The following is an 18,266-nucleotide window of genomic DNA, read 5'->3' as shown; positions in this document are numbered from 1 at the left end:
ATGACCACCGTAGGTAAGTATTGTGCTACTTGTGTTTAAATATGCTTTGGTTGCATTAATGCTTTAGTTGCATTTATGCAGACCAGTCAATGTGGAAGTTGGGTGAGGCGACGTCGGCGGCGAACTGGCTTGCAACGGCGACGTAACTCACGCGCACGCTTTTCGCAGCATCTCGTTTTTTTCCTTCCACGTCCATCATCGTTCGTTGATTCCGTCGCCGATTGGGGTACACGATGATATTGTAACGTTTTATATAGAATATTTAAAATTAAAATAGAATTGCGAAATTTGAAATCCAGAAAACCCGTTCTTTGCGTTATTTCTTTTATAATAAAAAGTGAGTTTCGGAAATAAAGGGGAGTTCACCAATTATCAGAACATGGTCCTTCGAGCCTACAGAAAGGCACTATAAAAAAAAAATAAAATAAAAATAAAAAAAATTTAAATTAAATAAAACAGTGTGGTGACTAATACATATACTTAAAACCTTACAAGAAAAGAAAATTTTAAAACAGTGAGGTGACAAATACTTAAAAATCAAACAAAAAAAGAGTGAGCTGTCAGTTGACAGCTGGCAGATGTGAAACATCGAAGTTATTTTATACACGTAATAGGTTAAAAAGTACAGATATTGACAGGAACTAAATATGGTACACAATGAAAGAATATAATATTATGATTTTTTCCAGAAAATGATGACAGATGGTTTATTCAATAAACATTTATTTTCTTTATATACAAAATTTTATCCAACAGTTACATTCGAAGTTGTCTCTAACGGTATTACTGTGACAATTGGTCGATGATATCTGAAGTATGTTATAAAAGTATTAGACATCACATTATCAAGATATCTAATAAATACATCATCTATTGTTGTTCCATATCTTGTAGCACATTCTCTCCGAATGTCTTCCAACTGAGATTATTCTAGGAGGAACGATATTAATGGCATTGATTAATTTTTTGCAAAATTAACATTGAAATCCCCAGCCAAAATCAATGTTAGTTTATCTTTATCTGTTTTAAAAATTATTGAAATTATATTATTGAAATGCGATGTACGGAACTAACCGCTCTTGTAAAAATTAAATAATATCATTTATTTTTTTATTAGGTGAAATGTACACAACAAACTACGTATTATTCTAAGACAAGGCGCTTATTTCCAGAGATCTACAAAACGTACAGAGATAAATAATACATCAAATTAAAGTGTGCGATCTGAAACTTTGCACAAATTTTACAGATTTTAAATTCATTGAACCACTTTTGATATATTTGCGTTTAAAGTTCTTCAATTTTTACATTAAGCTAATATAAGCAGCGCTTATACAGAAAAGAGCATATATGTGAGAGAAAGAATAATTACAAATGTTTCTGTCATTTGCTTTCGTTACACACATAACCACATACGCGAAGGCGCAAGTGCGAAATCTAACAACAACAATGTTGTCTGCTCGGTAGCAAAATGACAATAAGCAATAAGCATAGATAACTTGATACGAGACTCTTTGGTTCGAGAGAGAGCTGTCAAAACTCGCACTTTTTATAACATTTGCCAATGATGCCACTGCTGAAAAATATTAACTTGGGTATTTAATAAATTATACAAAACACTAAATTAAACACTTTGAAAATGCATACATACATATATATGTAAATGCTAAAATGCAAAATCATTAATTAATTTACATAAACATTTATTTTGCCAAAATATGTTCGCACAGTTTCATTTCACACTAATTTCGTCAAGTAATTATAGCGCTGCTTTTCTGGCATCCCGCCTTTTTCACTAACTGCTGGTTGACGGCACCCTGATTGTGTTTTGTTGCCAGCTCAGAAAACAGATCAGCTGCAAGCGAGAGAGCAAGAAAAGAGATTCTAATCAAGTTATCTATGACAATAAGAGAATGACGAATATTACAAATTACAAATGTTTGCTTTGGCATGTGCACTGGTACATACATACATACATATGTATGCGCTATGGCGCTTTCTACGATTTGACATGCGCTCTCTTCTATGTTGCACGAATATGTATGTACGAGCTAAGGAACACTGCGCTTTGACATGCGCACTCTACTTTGTTTTATATTCACACATACATACTTACAAACATATGTATGTATATATGTACATATGTATGGGCGAAGACGCAAGTGCAAAATCTAACAGAAATATTGTTGTCGGCGTTATTTTGATTAGAAGTGTTATTGCGTTAGGTAAGCTTTGAGTCAGTTCAGTTTTCTTCCAAAAGTCAATTTCAGTTCAGATTCAGATTAATTATTAAAAATAAAATGCCAAACCAAAGGCGAATTAGACGAAAAAGGAGTTTAACAGGTCGAAGGGAAGAGGTGAATGTTATAGATAAAAAGGAATTTTTAATTGTTAATGTATGTATGTATATGAATTGACCTGTTTTATTAGAGCCGTAGTCATGCAGGATCTATGGCAAGTTATTTCAAAGCTGCCCTAAACTCCGTAGTTCTTCCGGAGTATATTTCGCTTGGGGGTTTGACTAATATATGTTTACACTGTAAAGCAAAACATTTCGGAAGTGAAAAGGTACCTGTACTTTTCATTGTTTTATATTCGTAATATATGTATATACATACTTATTGTCTTAATATTTGGTTGAAATTGTTACTAGGTAAGAAATGGCTTTACGACATGTTGTTATGGCAGAAAAGTTACACTTCAAGAATTACGTGTACCTGAGTTTTTGAAAGCTGTGTTAGAAAATGAATTGAGCTCTTGGCGGGGACACTATTTGGACAATATTCGGCAGCTAAATAGTTCGTTTTCTTTTGCATCATTCGAAGAGAAAATTGCGGAGCCTACAGGGCGCGGACCATATTGCTTCCGAATACATGGATCAATATATCATAGGGTAGGTCCATTGCATGCAGATCATCCTTCAGAATTCTCCTACGCCCAGCTGTTTATTCTTGACACGGATCAAGCAACTGATATAAGGTCACAACATAATTCAAACGGCGATAGGTATTTGCTGAGAGAAATCCACGAAATGCTTTCAAATATTAACCCCTTGGCAAATGAGTATAAGCATATGGCGCAGGTTGAACGCGAAGAGGAACAGAGGGCCAGAAAAGAAAATCGCAATGCTCGCCGAATTAGCATGCTACTTTTGCTTAGATCGATTATTACGTGATATTCACCAAAATGAAATACCTTTTGGTGGAAAGGTTATTTTGTTAGGTGGTGATTTCAGGCAAGTTCTTCCTGTGGTGCCCAATAGCTCACGCGATGCTATAGTTGGTAATTGTTTGAAACGGTGCTCACTTTGGAAATTTTTTAGGTGTCTCAAACTCTCAACGAATATGCGTTCTAAAGAATCCTTATATCGGGTGATTTTTTAAGAGCTTGATAACTTTTTTTTAAAAAAAAACGCATAAAATTTGCAAAATCTCATCGGTTCTTTATTTGAAACGTTAGATTGGTTCATGACATTTACTTTTTGAAGATAATTTCATTTAAATGTTGACCGCGGCTGCGTCTTAGGTGGTTCATTCGGAAAGTCCAATTTTGGGCAACTTTTTCGAGCATTTCGGCCGGAATAGCCCGAATTTCTTCGGAAATGTTGTCTTCCAAAGCTGGAATAGTTGCTGGCTTATTTCTGTAGACTTTAGACTTGACGTAGCCCCACAAAAAATAGTCTAAAGGCGTTAAATCGCATGATCTTGGTGGCCAACTTACGGGTCCATTTCTTGAGATGAATTGTTCTCCGAAGTTTTCCCTCAAAATGGCCATAGAATCGCGAGCTGTGTGGCATGTAGCGCCATCTTGTTGAAACCACATGTCAACCAAGTTCAGTTCTTCCATTTTTGGCAACAAAAAGTTTGTTAGCATCGAACGATAGCGATCGCCATTCACCGTAACGTTGCGTCCAACAGCATCTTTGAAAAAATACGGTCCAATGATTCCACCAGCGTACAAACCACACCAAACAGTGCATTTTTCGGGATGCATGGGCAGTTGGCCACCAAGATCATGCGATTTAACGCCTTTAGACTATTTTTTGTGGGGCTACGTCAAGTCTAAAGTCTACAGAAATAAGCCAGCAACTATTCCAGCTTTGGAAGACAACATTTCCGAAGAAATTCGGGCTATTCCGGCCGAAATGCTCGAAAAAGTTGCCCAAAATTGGACTTTCCGAATGGACCACCTAAGACGCAGCCGCGGTCAACATTTAAATGAAATTATCTTCAAAAAGTAAATGTCATGAACCAATCTAACGTTTCAAATAAAGAACCGATGAGATTTTGCAAATTTTATGCGTTTTTTTTTTAAAAAAAAGTTATCAAGCTCTTAAAAAATCACCCGATACAACAGTTTTCTTTTGCGTGTTGGAGAAGGTCGAGAGCTCTCTCCAGAGTCGAAAATCAATATACCAGAAGAGATAATTATGCTAAATGAAAATTTAGTGGATTGGGTATTTCAGCCTCAGTCTGGTGTTATTAGTCAAAACCATTTGAAGGATCGGGCAATTTTGTGTCCAAAAAATGATCACTGTACGATAAAAAATAGCGAAATAGTAAATATGTTGCCCGGTGAAGAAAGGGTATATTGTAGCGTGGATACTGTCGTTTCTGAAGATCCTCAAGAGCATGTCGGATTCCCTACAGAATTTCTAAACTCCCTTAATTTCAGTGGAGTAGCGCCTCATGAGTTAAGGCTTAAGGTTGGAACAGTTGTGATGTTAATCCGCAATCTTAATACATATGAAGGGTTGGTCAATGGGACTCGCTTGATAGTAAAAGCACTACATTGTAATTGTTTGGAGGTCGAAATTTTAACCGGTGAATCACAAGGGAAACAAATTTTATTGCCCCGTATAAATTTACAGCCCAGCGAATCAACACTTCCTTTTATTTTAAAGCGTCGCCAATTTCCAATAATTGTAGCATTCGCAATAACAATAAACAAATCTCAAGGGCAGACTCTAGAAAGAGTTGGTGTTTTCCTCAAGGAGGATTGTTTTACGCATGACCAGCTGTATGTCGCATTGAGTCGAGTACGATCTTCTCAAGATATCAAAGTTAAGACTTACGACCAAAATAAAACCACTACGAATGTAGTTTTCCATGAAGTACTACTTAAATAAATTGAGTTTTTATAAAAAAATTTTTTCTTACTTTTTTCATTTTAAATAACGGAGTCTCCCGATTATCGGGGGTTATTACTAGTCATAATTAATTCCCATCCATCTTCTATTTTAACATGTGAAGCACACATATCGCCAATGGGTGTTTGAGAGACATGAATTTCTGTAGCATTTTGGACTGATAGATCCAGGTTAAATGTAGTAGTATGTGAAGTAGTGTTGTTTTTATAAAGTGCAACTCCAGCGGCTCTAACACATATAGCGCTACAGACTAAAACGACATCTGTCAAATATTAAAATATACAAGTTCTTAGGGACACAGTTATTGAGGCAGCTGCACAACTACATAACTGTGTCCATAAGAACGTGTGTATTTTAATATTTGACAGATGTCGCTTGCAGTCTGTCGCGCTCTATGTGTTCAGCACTTCAAGCATTGAGTGTACATATTTACATACATACATATGTTGCATGTTGACAAATTTACAAACATGATGCGTATGGTCTGTCATATTTGTTTACATGCATCCATTATATATGACAGAGAACGTATATTTATAGAGAAGGTCCAACAACGGACAAGCGTGTGAACTGTCAAAAGCTAACAAAATGCGAAGAGTGCATTTCACCACAGCTAGCTAAGAAGGTGAAATCTTAACAGTGGCGCGTGAACAGAGCTGAGCATTCAATGAAAATTATGCTCAGAAGCATGCATTGCTATTACAGACGTATGTTGGCCTTTTGCTTATATTTTTATATGCTCATATGCCACCATGTTAATTGATGTGATTATCATTTTGCGTATTTCTATCTATGAATATATGCATAATTTATATCATTCTAATTAAACTATGCTATTTTCAAAATAATATTTGTAGTTAATGTGCAAGAGTTATTTATTAAAATATTTCTTATGTTTGAGAATATATTATAATTTCATATGTATATTAATATGTTTGTAAATATAATATACATATGTATGTATATGTATATGAGATATTATCATAATATCATAAAAACTTAGTATATGTACATATTACAATAATACGTCATTTAATTTTCATAGCATCTACATATCAGCGCATAATTACATATGCACATATGTATGTATGTAAGTACAATTCAAATTCAAATCGTAATATCATTTATCAGTAAAAAGTGTGCGCGCACTGCTCTATATGTACATGCATATGTGTACGACATTGCCGAACAATTAATGTATACCAACCAACATACAAATATGAGTACACATGTCGAAGTGGCAGCAAAAATCATGAAACGCCAAAGAGCTGGAGAACAACAACGTAGAAGACTACTCCAAATTCCAACGAACAACTAAGACGCGACACACAAACCATGACTGGAGCAGACAAGAAGGTTTTGGTGACAATCACTGTACTAGGGGGGTATAAGACAAACCGAGGTAGGGCCAAGTAAATGCAGCTTGTTACTGAATGCATTAGGACCATCACGTATGTATGAGTAATACTCAACCCTCCTCACGACGTAATACTTGACGGTGGTACCGGGGGGTTCGGTACAAGACAGGAGGAGGTTTACTTCGGATTAAAGTTCCACACTGACATGGGTTCAGGCTTTCGATGCTTCTTCCGCTTAAAAAAAAACAAAAAAAAAAAAAACACACACATGTTAATATGTGCGCATGACATTCCCACACAAATAATGCATACACAACATACATATGTACTTATACATACATACGTTCACATGTTTTTTTTTTTTTTTTTTTTTTTTTTTTTTTTTTTTAAAGTAGGAGGAAGCATCCCTTATGTTTAGAAACCGAGGACAATGGAAGAACACGTGCTCAGAGTCTTCTATTGACTCCGTACACATCAAACAATACGGACTGACGTCGTTTTGAAATTTATATAGATAGCCTCTGAAGCACCCGTGCCCGCTTAATATTTGGGTCAGGTGGAAATTCAGGTCCCCAGGTTTTCTACTTATCCACGTATGGATGTCAGGTATAAGTCTGTGGGTCCACCGTCCTTTAGTTGAGGTTTGCCACCGTTGCTGCCACATATTTATGCTCTTCTTTCTCTCATCTCTCTTTTGGATTTCTGTAATTGGCGCTGATAGCTCATATAATCTCGCGAGCTCGTCACCCTGGATGTCTATGGGCGGCATACCAGCTAGTACTTCAGATGCTTCGCTGGAAATAGTTCGGAAAGCACTTGTTACTCTTATTGCTGTGAGTCTGTGCACCGCATTTATTGGTTTGGCATACGCTTTTATGTTTAGCGCCTGTATCCATACTGAAGCTGCATATAGTATAACTGAGCTCATAGCTTTTGCGATTAGAAGTCGGCGGCTGGAGCGCACACAGCCTCTATTTGCCATCATTCTTGATAACGCGTTATAAATCCTATATGCTTCATTTGCTATGTTTGCCAAGTGCTGCTTGAATTTCAGTTTGGAGTCCAATATTACCCCTAAATACTTCAACTGTGGTTGTGAAGTAATCATACACTCTCCTATAGTGAGAGTTATTTTTTCCTCAATTTTTCTGGTGCTTATGAGCAGTACCTCTGTTTTGTGCTCAGCCAGTTCCAAACTCTTGGAAGAAAACCATTGGCGTAGACCATTCATTCATTCATTACATTTATTTTGTAGGTCTTCAAGTTGTTTACCTACTGCTACCACTATAAGGTCGTCCGCGTATGCGATTAGCTTAAAGTCTTTAGGCTGTAGAATTCTTAGCACCCCATCATAAACTAGATTCCATCAGAGAGGGCCTAAAACAGATCCTTGTGGTATTCCGCTTGTAATAGGGTAGCTCTTGAAGCCTTCGGTGGTGTCGTAGATCAGCCTTCTATTTTTAAAATAACTCATAATGATATTTATGAGATACTGAGGGGCGCGTATTCCATATAAGGCTTCGAATATATTTTCCCATTTAGAAGAGTTGAATGCATTCTTCACATCCAGGGTGATCAGCGCACAATATTTTTTTGTACCACCTTTCCATCTTTTGCCACTTGCTGCTCTTTTCGCCGTGTCGACAACTTCTTTCAGTGCATCGATAGTAGACCTCTGTTTTCTGAAGCCGTATTGTCTTTCTGATAGTCCGCCCGCCTCCTGGATTGCAATCTCCAAGCGGTTTCTTATTATGCTTTCGTACACTTTGCCCATTGTGTCGAGCATACACAGAGGTCGATACGAAGAAGGTTCATCTGGTGGTTTTTTTGGTTTTGGGATTAAAACCAGGCGCTGGATTTTCCAGGGATCGGGGAACATCCCTTCTTTTATACATGCGTTGTACATTTTTGCGAAAACATACGTTCACATGTACATACTTAGATATGTCACCCGCCAAAACTACGAATATTGTTCTACAAAAACAACAATGGTTTCAAATAGCATCAGCAGCGTCACAAGTCAATATGGCAGCCAAGTCGATGCCCAAATTTGTAGACAAGCACACAACAACAATATTTTCATTCATGAACGCAAGGGCACTTTCAACAAGCAAACGTGCTTCATTCATAAAAACAAATACCATTACATCTCCCCGAGCATGCCTTTGCCAACAAGCGTCTTTTCCCAACGATGGCAAAAGCTAAAAATCATAAATTGAACAATTTCTGATATTTGTATATAAGTATAGAATAAAATTGACATCATAGTTTATTTGTCGATTTTCAAGTCAAGAAATGTGCCAAAATATATAAAATATTTAATATTCCTCTGATTTATGTGTACAATGGATCCCGGTTAAGTAGTACTCCGCTTAAATGAAAATCATCTCTCTTAACTGCCTTAAACTGACTATATCTTGCTGCATCTCACGGTTTGTTTTTTGAAATACATAGAAATTATTGTTTTAAGTACCACTCGATTAAGTATCCGCACTCGCTTATGTGCCATATTAAAATTTTTTTTTAACAAACCACAAAAATCTGTATCTTTGATTGTGGCACATAACCGAGATTGACTGTATTTGTCAAAGAATGTACAAAATATTGTTACGCGGCTTGCAAAAATCTGAGTCGACATGATTGCAAGCTCACACACAAACATACATATCTACGTTGGTTTGTAAGCGAAGCTGGTACAGCGGCAAGGGAAGCAGTGGCAATTGGCGATCGTTCGTTTGTGTTTTCGGCACAGCTCGGATTTTCTACCAACAACACAATGTTGTGATGCTTTGTTGTCACGTCAGCCCTTCGACACATTGACTCTTTGCAAAAACTTAAGCTTCAGCCTTGGTTGCCCGTGAAACGAAGATTTCGCATGGAGCAATAAGTGTACACATTTACATACAAAGTTGTGGGTAGACAAATTTACAAACATTATGCGTATGGTTCTTTTTGTTTACATACACACATAATTACATATGTGAATATGTGCGACCGCTTGGTCTTTTAACATGTTATGAAAACTTTTAAAGACCTGACCTGTAAATAAATATGTTTGTGTGTATATCAAACCTACATTAATTAAAGATTTACATACATAGGTAATAATGCATGTATGACTATATTATATATTTCCAAAGATTTTAAGGAATTCATCATGAAATATTTAAATTTGTACATACGTACATACATGCTTGATATAAAATATGTAGAAAATATACATATGTATGTAAGTTAGCACATATACAAAATATACAGACCATTTTGTAAGTAAAATCTAATTCAGCAATATTTTGCATTGCTCAAGTAAAATTAAATCAAATAAAATTAATTTCCAAAAATTGCAATAACAAAAACACATTTCGTCGGCACTATAACAAGCGGAAACCGAAGCGGAAACCGTGCCGCCGCAATGTGAGCCGTTTCACAACCAAACTGAGGTTCGCACTGGTTTTAGCTTACGTTATGATTATTTGATGTATAGAAATAAGTTCTAGCTAGTAAGAACTCGTACATACATATGTAAGTTTTTAGTAAGTAAGCAAAATTTGATTATAAAAACTAAGTAAATTTGTTGAATAAAGAGAGTTCAATTTTTGCCAGCAGCAAATGTGCGTGTTGATATTATTGGTGGGCAGCATTAACTGGCGCCCGAGACTTCAAATTTAAATTGTCTATATCGGTTGAAAAAATCAGTGTTAGAAAACTCTAAATCGCGCATTGATAAAATTGTTGTTGCCCGCGAGCAGAAAAAAAACAGCGTTAGGAAACTGCTGTTATCTAAACAAAGTGTTTAAAGTAACTCTAATCGCACATTAATAAAACTTTTGTTATCCGCGTGTAAGTAACTAAGCAGCTTAACAAAACTGCTGTTATCTAAAAACGTACTCAAAGAGACTCAAAACTGTGTATTAATAAAAACTATTGTTGCCCCTAAACAAGAAGGAATCAACGTAGAAAAGCTGCCATAACACCAAGTGCTCAAAGTGACTCTAATACGACAATAACAACTGTGCAACTGAGAAAATTATTCTCGCAGCATATTCAACTGTGTAGACAAAAGTGCAAAACCACCAAGACAACAATCAAAGCCTGAACTGTGACGTCATCCACTCCCAAGTAGCGGAGTAAAACATCTCAAAAAGGAACAAGTGGACCGCCCGAAATCAGGATGCAGAAGCTGATACTCCCGATACTGTTGTAGGAATTAAAATTAAGTTATTCACCTTTTTGTAATCAAATTTATGTATTGAGCAATTTAAAATAAATTGTAATAAGAGCAAGATTATAACAATTAGCAATAGAAAAAATTGTAAAAACTGGTGAGCCTCAGTATGGAGCAAGTACAAGAAGCCATCACACACTTGACAGGCGCTATAAACGCGCAAATCGAGCAAGCTAAGATATTAAACAATAGAATAAATCAATTAGAAGCTAGAATCAACCCACACAGCGAAAGCGCTAACCCAAATAACCTTATTCACTTAACAGAGGCAGACCTAGCCGAAATTAGCAGATTGCCTGATAGTGTAAAGAACCTACCCCATCTAGAACTCACTTTAAAAAATGGGGGTACCTTAAAGTTCCTTATAGATACAGGAGCTAATAAAAATTTTGTGTGTGAAAAACTTTCAAGGAATTCCAGTAAACTTAGATGTCCTTTTGAAGTCCAATCAGCCGCGGGTCCAGTAAAAATAACCCATAAACTGTGTGGATCATTTTTTAAAAGTATAGGTAAAACAAATAAGATTGATTTCTTTATATTACCTAATTTAAAGTCCTTTGATGGCATCATAGGTGATGATACCCTCAAAGAATTGGGAGCGATTATAAACAGAAAAAATGACACGCTAACCCTCGGGGATGTGGTACTGCCACTAAAACAAAAAGTATCAAAACAAATAAATAATATTCAAGAAACGACACATGAGCAGGAGGTTAGGGAAATAATAAATAAGTACTCGGAACTTTTCGGACCAGTCTCTGACAGTGGGACAATCAATACAACCGTGTTAGCAGAAATAAGAACAACAAGTGAAGAGCCGATCTATACAAAATCATACCCTTACCCAACCAACCTCCGGAGTGAGGTAGAAAGACAGATGGCAGAACTTCTGGACAATGGTGTAATAAGGCCTTCAAAGAGCCCATATAACTCACCATTGTGGATTGTACCAAAAAAATCAGGACCGACAGGGGAAAAGAAGTACAGAGTTGTCGTCGATTTTAAACGACTAAATGCAGTAACGATACCTGACTCCTACCCAATACCTGATATAAACAACACTCTTGCTAGCTTAGGCGAGTGCAGTTATTTAACCACACTCGACCTTACATCCGGATTCCACCAAATCAGGATGAAGGAAAAGGACATAGAAAAGACAGCCTTTTCAACAGCAAATGGTAAATACGAATTTACTAGGTTGCCGTTCGGCTTAAAAAATGCCCCTTCCATTTTTCAGAGAATGATCAATGACGTTCTCAAACCTCTTATAGGGAAGTCCTGCTACGTCTATATTGATGATATTATAATAACAGGGAAAACTAAAGAAGAACATCTAAACAATATTAAAGATGTATTCGCGCTCTTGTGTAAAGCAAATCTAAAGGTCAATCTAGAAAAATCCAAATTTTTCAAGACGAAAGTGGAATTTTTAGGGCATATCGTTACAGGAGAAGATATTTTGCCAGATCCTGAAAAGATATCCGCTATTAAAAAGATTGCTGCACCTGCTAACCTTAAGGAATTAAAAGGTTTCCTAGGTTTAGCGTCATATTACAGGAGATTTATAAAAGACTTTGCGAAAATTGTCAAGCCACTTACAAATTTAACTAGAGGCGAAAATGCGCAAGTGAAAGCAAGTCAATCTAAAAGAATACAAATTTCGCTAACAGAGGAATGCTTAAAATCATTTCATGATATAAAATATCTGCTTATGTCTTCCGAAATCCTGGTATTCCCAGACTTCAATAAACCATTTATTTTGACGACAGATGCTTCCAATACAGCAATTGGGGCAGTCCTTTCACAAGGGGACATCGGTAAAGATAGACCCATAACTTACATATCTAGATCACTCAATAAAACCGAGGAGAATTACTCCACAATTGAAAAAGAAATGCTCGCCATGGTATGGTCCATCGACAAGTTAAGGACCTACTTATATGGAGCTAAGGAAATAAAAATCCTTACCGACCACCAGCCGCTGACGTTTGCACTAAGTAACAGTAACAACAACGCCAAGCTCAAAAGGTGGAAAGCAAGGATAGAAGAGTATAATTATAAACTCATTTATAAACCGGGAAAAACTAACGTAGTCGCTGATGCGTTATCACGGTTACCAATAGAAATAAATACGCTCACATCCACAGATGAAAGTTCACAACATAGCGCAGAAGAGGATAGCTCAAAACTCATTCCTCACTGTGAAGCGCCATTAAATGTTTTCAAAAATCAAATTGTATTCTTAGAAGGAAAGGAGGAGATAATTCACGAAGAACCTCATCCAAGGTACCACAGGCACCGCATTACATGTGAAGCTTACAATAAGGAAAAACTAATTGAAATCTTAAAAAGCGTTCTCAACCCAAATATAATCAATGGTATTAAAATCCACGAAAAATATATTTCATTATTACAGCAGGTATACCAAGAATATTTCTCACAATTTCGTAACAGGATAACACAGAAAGTGGTTACTGATATCCCTGATGAGGAAGTTAAATTTAAAATAATAGAACAGGAGCACAAAAGAGCTCATCGAAACGGTAAGGAAAATAAAGACCAGATATTGGAAAGATATTACTTCCCGCAGATGACTAAACTTATTAAAAAATATACTAAGTCATGTGAAATTTGTGGATGTAATAAATACGACCGACATCCACAAAAACCCAAGTTACAAGCAACTCCCATACCTTCATACCCAACAGAAATACTGCATATAGACATTATAAATATATCCGGTGAAAAGTTTGTTACGTGCGTTGACAAATTCTCTAAATTTGCGAAATTTTTTAGAATCAAGAATAAATCAGTATTGCATATCAGGGATAAGCTGATAAAGCTTCTTCACTATTTTACTGTACCAAAGACATTAGTCATGGATAACGAGGGCAGCTTTATAAGCCCAATAACATTGAATTATTTAGAAGGATTAGGAATAGAGATCTATTTAGCACCACCCCAAAAGAGTGAGGTTAATGATGCAATAGAACGTGTGCATTCCACTATTGTTGAAATAACCAGATGCCTCCAAGTGGAATACTCTGAATGCTCTATTAAAGAAATCATCAACATTGCAGTTGACAGATACAATAACACTATACACTCAGTTACGAAAAAAAAGCCAGCCGACATTTTCTTTGGAAGAACGCAGAGAATTAATTCCAAGATCTAACAAACTTTAAAGAAATAGTTAATTCTGACCTCCGAAATGAAATAGCCAGAAACCAAAAAAATATGTTAAGTTATCATAACAAAAAGAGATCAAAAATAAAGAATTACGAACCAGGTGATACTGTATTTAAAAATAACAAACAGATTTCAGTAGCAAATGAAATTTTATCAGCGAGACGCTGATGCTTAAGAAAGGGGGAGTTAGCACATATACAAAATATACAGACAATTTTGTAAGTAAAATCTAATTCAGCAATATTTTGCATTGCTCAAGTAAAATTAAATCAAATAAAATTAAAGTTAGCACATATACAAAATATACAGACAATTTTGTAAGTAAAATCTAATTCAGCAATATTTTGCATTGCTCAAGTAAAATTAAATCAAATAAAATTAATTTCCAAAAATTGCAATAACAAAAACACATTTCGTCGGCACTATAACAAGCGGAAACCGAAGCGGAAACCGTGCCGCCGCAATGTGAGCCGTTTCACAACCAAACTGAGGTTCGCACTGGTTTTAGCTTACGTTATGATTATTTGATGTATAACTCGTACATATGTAAGTTTTTAGTAAGTAAGCAAAATTTGATTATAAAAACTAAGTAAATTTGTTGAACAAAGAGAGTTCAATTTTTGCCATCAGCAAAGGTGCGTGTTGATATTATTGGTGGGCAGCATTAACTTGTATGTATGTATTTAAATTATATGCAGTTGTTTGCGCATTGTAAACATACGAATCTGTAAGCGTACATTTCTAAACATTGAAATTAACATATTTTTTCCCATTGGCTCTAACAACTACTCAGTTCTGTTATTGTCGTGCCCCTGATGTTAAGTGATGAAATGCGCTAAAAATTTTCTGTGGTGAAATGCACTCATCCAAAACAGTAAATATCTCAAAATTGAAATATCCCTAAATTCTCGACATCGTGAACCTTCTCTATGATATACGTTCTCTGTATATGAGCACATGTGTGACCGCTAGATCTTTTAAGAAGATATCAAAACTTTTAATGTAAATGTATAAATTTAAAACTAATTACCTTAAACTTATATTAATTATTTGGTTAAAAATACAAACTTTGCTCTATTACTTATTTTTAATGATTTTATGGATTCTTCATGAAATACATATGTATGTTAGGTAAATTTTAATATATGTATATACATACATACTTATGTATAGACTAAGTACATGCTTTGATACCAAATATACATATATCGATCATATATAAATTATATGCCGAGTCGGTTGCGCATAGAAGATAAACGAATCTGTAGGCGTACATTTCTTTACGTTGAAATTAGGATTATATTTCTCGTTTAACAATTTAATTCTGCATGTATTATTAGCTAAATATTTAATTAATGTAGGTTTGATAAAAACTGGTGCGTGGAGTCCCTACGCGAGGAAGAAGTTAAACTTCTTAGTGATATTCCAAGAAATTCATATCATTTTGTATGAAAGAAAACTAGCGAGAGGAAAGAATAAAAATATAGTGGAGTGACTAACACTTTCTTAAATTAACATTTTATAAATTTATCATGTACAAAGCAAAGTCCAAATAAATTATAATTTCTGGGTTCTGACGGATTGATATCTATAATATTTACAATTGGATTACGATTATTCGTATAAAACCTTGGAATTTATTGATTAAAATCACCACTCGGTAGTCGTTTTATCCGTTGTAACCGAGCGATCATCGAAGAAACATCATTTCTAATATGCCACAAGACAAAATTAGAAATTAAGTTCCTAAACCTCACGCTGTCAGATAAAACGATATACCTCCTCATGGAGGGTGCTAATACAACGCAGAGTATTTCAACCAAAACTCACACAAAATAGTTGAGAATTCGCAGAAATGAAACAGAAACGAAAGAAAAACAAATAATGCACAAGCATACAAACATACATGTGCGTGCACATGTGAATATGTCACCAACCAAAAATTGAAACATTGTTCTACAAAAACAACAATTGCTCAAATAGCATAAGCATGGCAAGTGCTTTAAGTTCCCTGCTTTACTCTCATTCTTTCTCTCGCGTTAATTGTTCAACGCTATTCCCTCTCCACTGAAGCTTTAAACAATTATCGCAACCTTTTCCGAAGTCGTATAAGAAGCTTAACTTCAATAAGTTATATAGTATGTATGTATATATGCATATATATTTGCTGGGCATTATATGTTTTTCGGAATCGATCTTCAGTAGTCGAAGTCGATTAAGAATCGATTCTTGCCATTCGAAAAATCGATTATTTTACGAGAAAACTCGATTTTCGAGTAGAATCGGATTCGAGTTTACCATTCCTACTGGCAGCCATCGCGTGCATAATAACCTCATACATAGCAAATTATTATACCATATATACATACATATATGTATGTATAAATATTCATATATTCACAGTCCATATTGGCAACCGTTTCAAGCAATACCCCTTGTATTTGCACAACAACAAAAACAAGCAGGTTAGCATCATATTAAAGGGTATACGAATAAGTCCGGAAAAGCAATTAATACTACATAAATATTTCGAAAAACACACTCTTATTTACTAAAAAGAGTTTGCGGTTTTTTATTCATTGAAAATATTTCTCGGACAATTATTTTTATCTCACATCCTCTAAATGAATATAGATTCAATATAATCTAAATCAACACAACTTTTAAAGGCTCCAAAAATGATTTCAGACGAAAAAAGTCCATGTACACCTGCAGAAGCTACCCGCTCTAAGCAAGGCGCTCCAAAACAAAAGAGGGGGAAAGACATATCATACTCTAAATTCATTTCTGAGAGTGATTGTCTAATAAAATACGTAGGCTGCTATATATATTTCTGGCCTAATAATGTAAATAGGCATATTTATCAACGAAAATGCTTTTTTTTTCTTTTTTTGTCGATTGCTGTTTTGTTTCGGACTCATTCGCATAGATCCATGATTCGTCACCTGTGACGATCTTATAAACGTCTTTTGAAGCACCGCGATCGTATTTTTTCAGCATTTCTTTACACCAATCCACACGAGCCACATGTATGAAAACACAAAAATTATGATCGCAGATCAACTAAAACTTTTAAATCAATCGAACCTACAACCCATTCGAGAGTAGAGCTGCCACAAATACAAGCCCAATAAGCAAGTTCTGGCATTCACCTCAAAGTGCCAGCATGCGATACAGAAATATTTCATGGAGCTTATGAACAATGGCCGTCCTTCCGGGACATGTTTACTGTCGTGTACATCCAAAAACCATCCAAAATTATCGCAAGCGCAAAAATTGTATTATCTCCGATACAAAACAAAAGGCCAGGTCACAAAGCAGACGTAATAGTAAAACAGTTCGCATTAAGTGACGACAATTTCAAGTTGGCTTGGAAAGCTCTGAAAGCAAGATATGAAAACAAAAGAATATTGGTCGACAAGCAAGTAACGATACTCATGAACTTGCCGAAAATTCAAAAAGAAACAAGTGAAGAATTCATAAAACTAGAATCCACTGTTTCAAATTGTTTGTCGGTTCTATCGACACAAAATGTTCCCACAGACAACTGGAACCCTATTCTGGCGAACATATGCACCGCAGCATTACCAGAAAAATCATAACTTTTATGAGAGCAATCGCTCTCATCAAGAAGAGACTGCCCAACGTGGCAGCAAATGAAAGATTTCTTAACTACCCAATATGAAATTGCGGAAAGGGTAGATAAAAAACAGTCAGAACTAAAAACGTTCAACACGACCTAAACAGAAGCTTTGATAGACCCCAAGTCAATAGCAAAAACAATTTAAGGAGAAGCTTTTTCAAAGCACAATCAATCACCTCTGAACAGAACAAACATACGTCATGCGAACTATGTACGGGAGGGCATAAACTTAAAACTTGCGAGAAGTTGAAAAAATTTAATATAAACGAATGGAAAAACTTTGTCAGGTTAGAAAGACTCTGTACTAACTGCTTGTCCCACGCGCACAATCATACTAATTGCGAAAGCAAATTCAACTGCGTATATTGTCATAAAAGACATCATTCCATGTTACATTACAACATGTCTCCCAACACACCTCAAAGTAGCGCTTTCTCAAGAAAAGCCACGGGTTTAGTTGCAACAGCAACTCCCGAAACACAAAATCTCGAAATTTTCCAAGAGACACCATGCTGCTCAATGGCATTAAAGTCTCAAACGCTACACAGCGAGAATCGCAGTGGGGTATTACCAGCAACAGCAGTTGTCTCCATTGAAAACAGAGGAGAACTGTTTAAACTTAGAGCCTTAATAGACCAAGGATCACAACGATCATTTATAGCGTCTAAGGCACAAAGTAAACTAAAACTGCCAACAAAGCAA

The 18,266-nt window shown here is 35.7% G+C and overlaps 1 pseudogene; it reads right to left on the bottom strand.

Moving 5' to 3' along the window:
• Positions 1-15,573: 15,573 nt before the first annotated feature.
• Positions 15,574-15,772, bottom strand: LOC126765653 (small nucleolar RNA U3; annotated as a pseudogene).
• Positions 15,773-18,266: the final 2,494 nt, after the last annotated feature.

The sequence above is a fragment of the Bactrocera neohumeralis genome, unplaced genomic scaffold (assembly GCF_024586455.1).
Source record: "Bactrocera neohumeralis isolate Rockhampton unplaced genomic scaffold, APGP_CSIRO_Bneo_wtdbg2-racon-allhic-juicebox.fasta_v2 cluster10, whole genome shotgun sequence".
Taxonomy (NCBI): domain Eukaryota; kingdom Metazoa; phylum Arthropoda; class Insecta; order Diptera; family Tephritidae; genus Bactrocera; species Bactrocera neohumeralis.
Note: the sequence above shows the minus strand (reverse complement) of the source record. Positions and strands in the feature narration are given on the sequence as shown.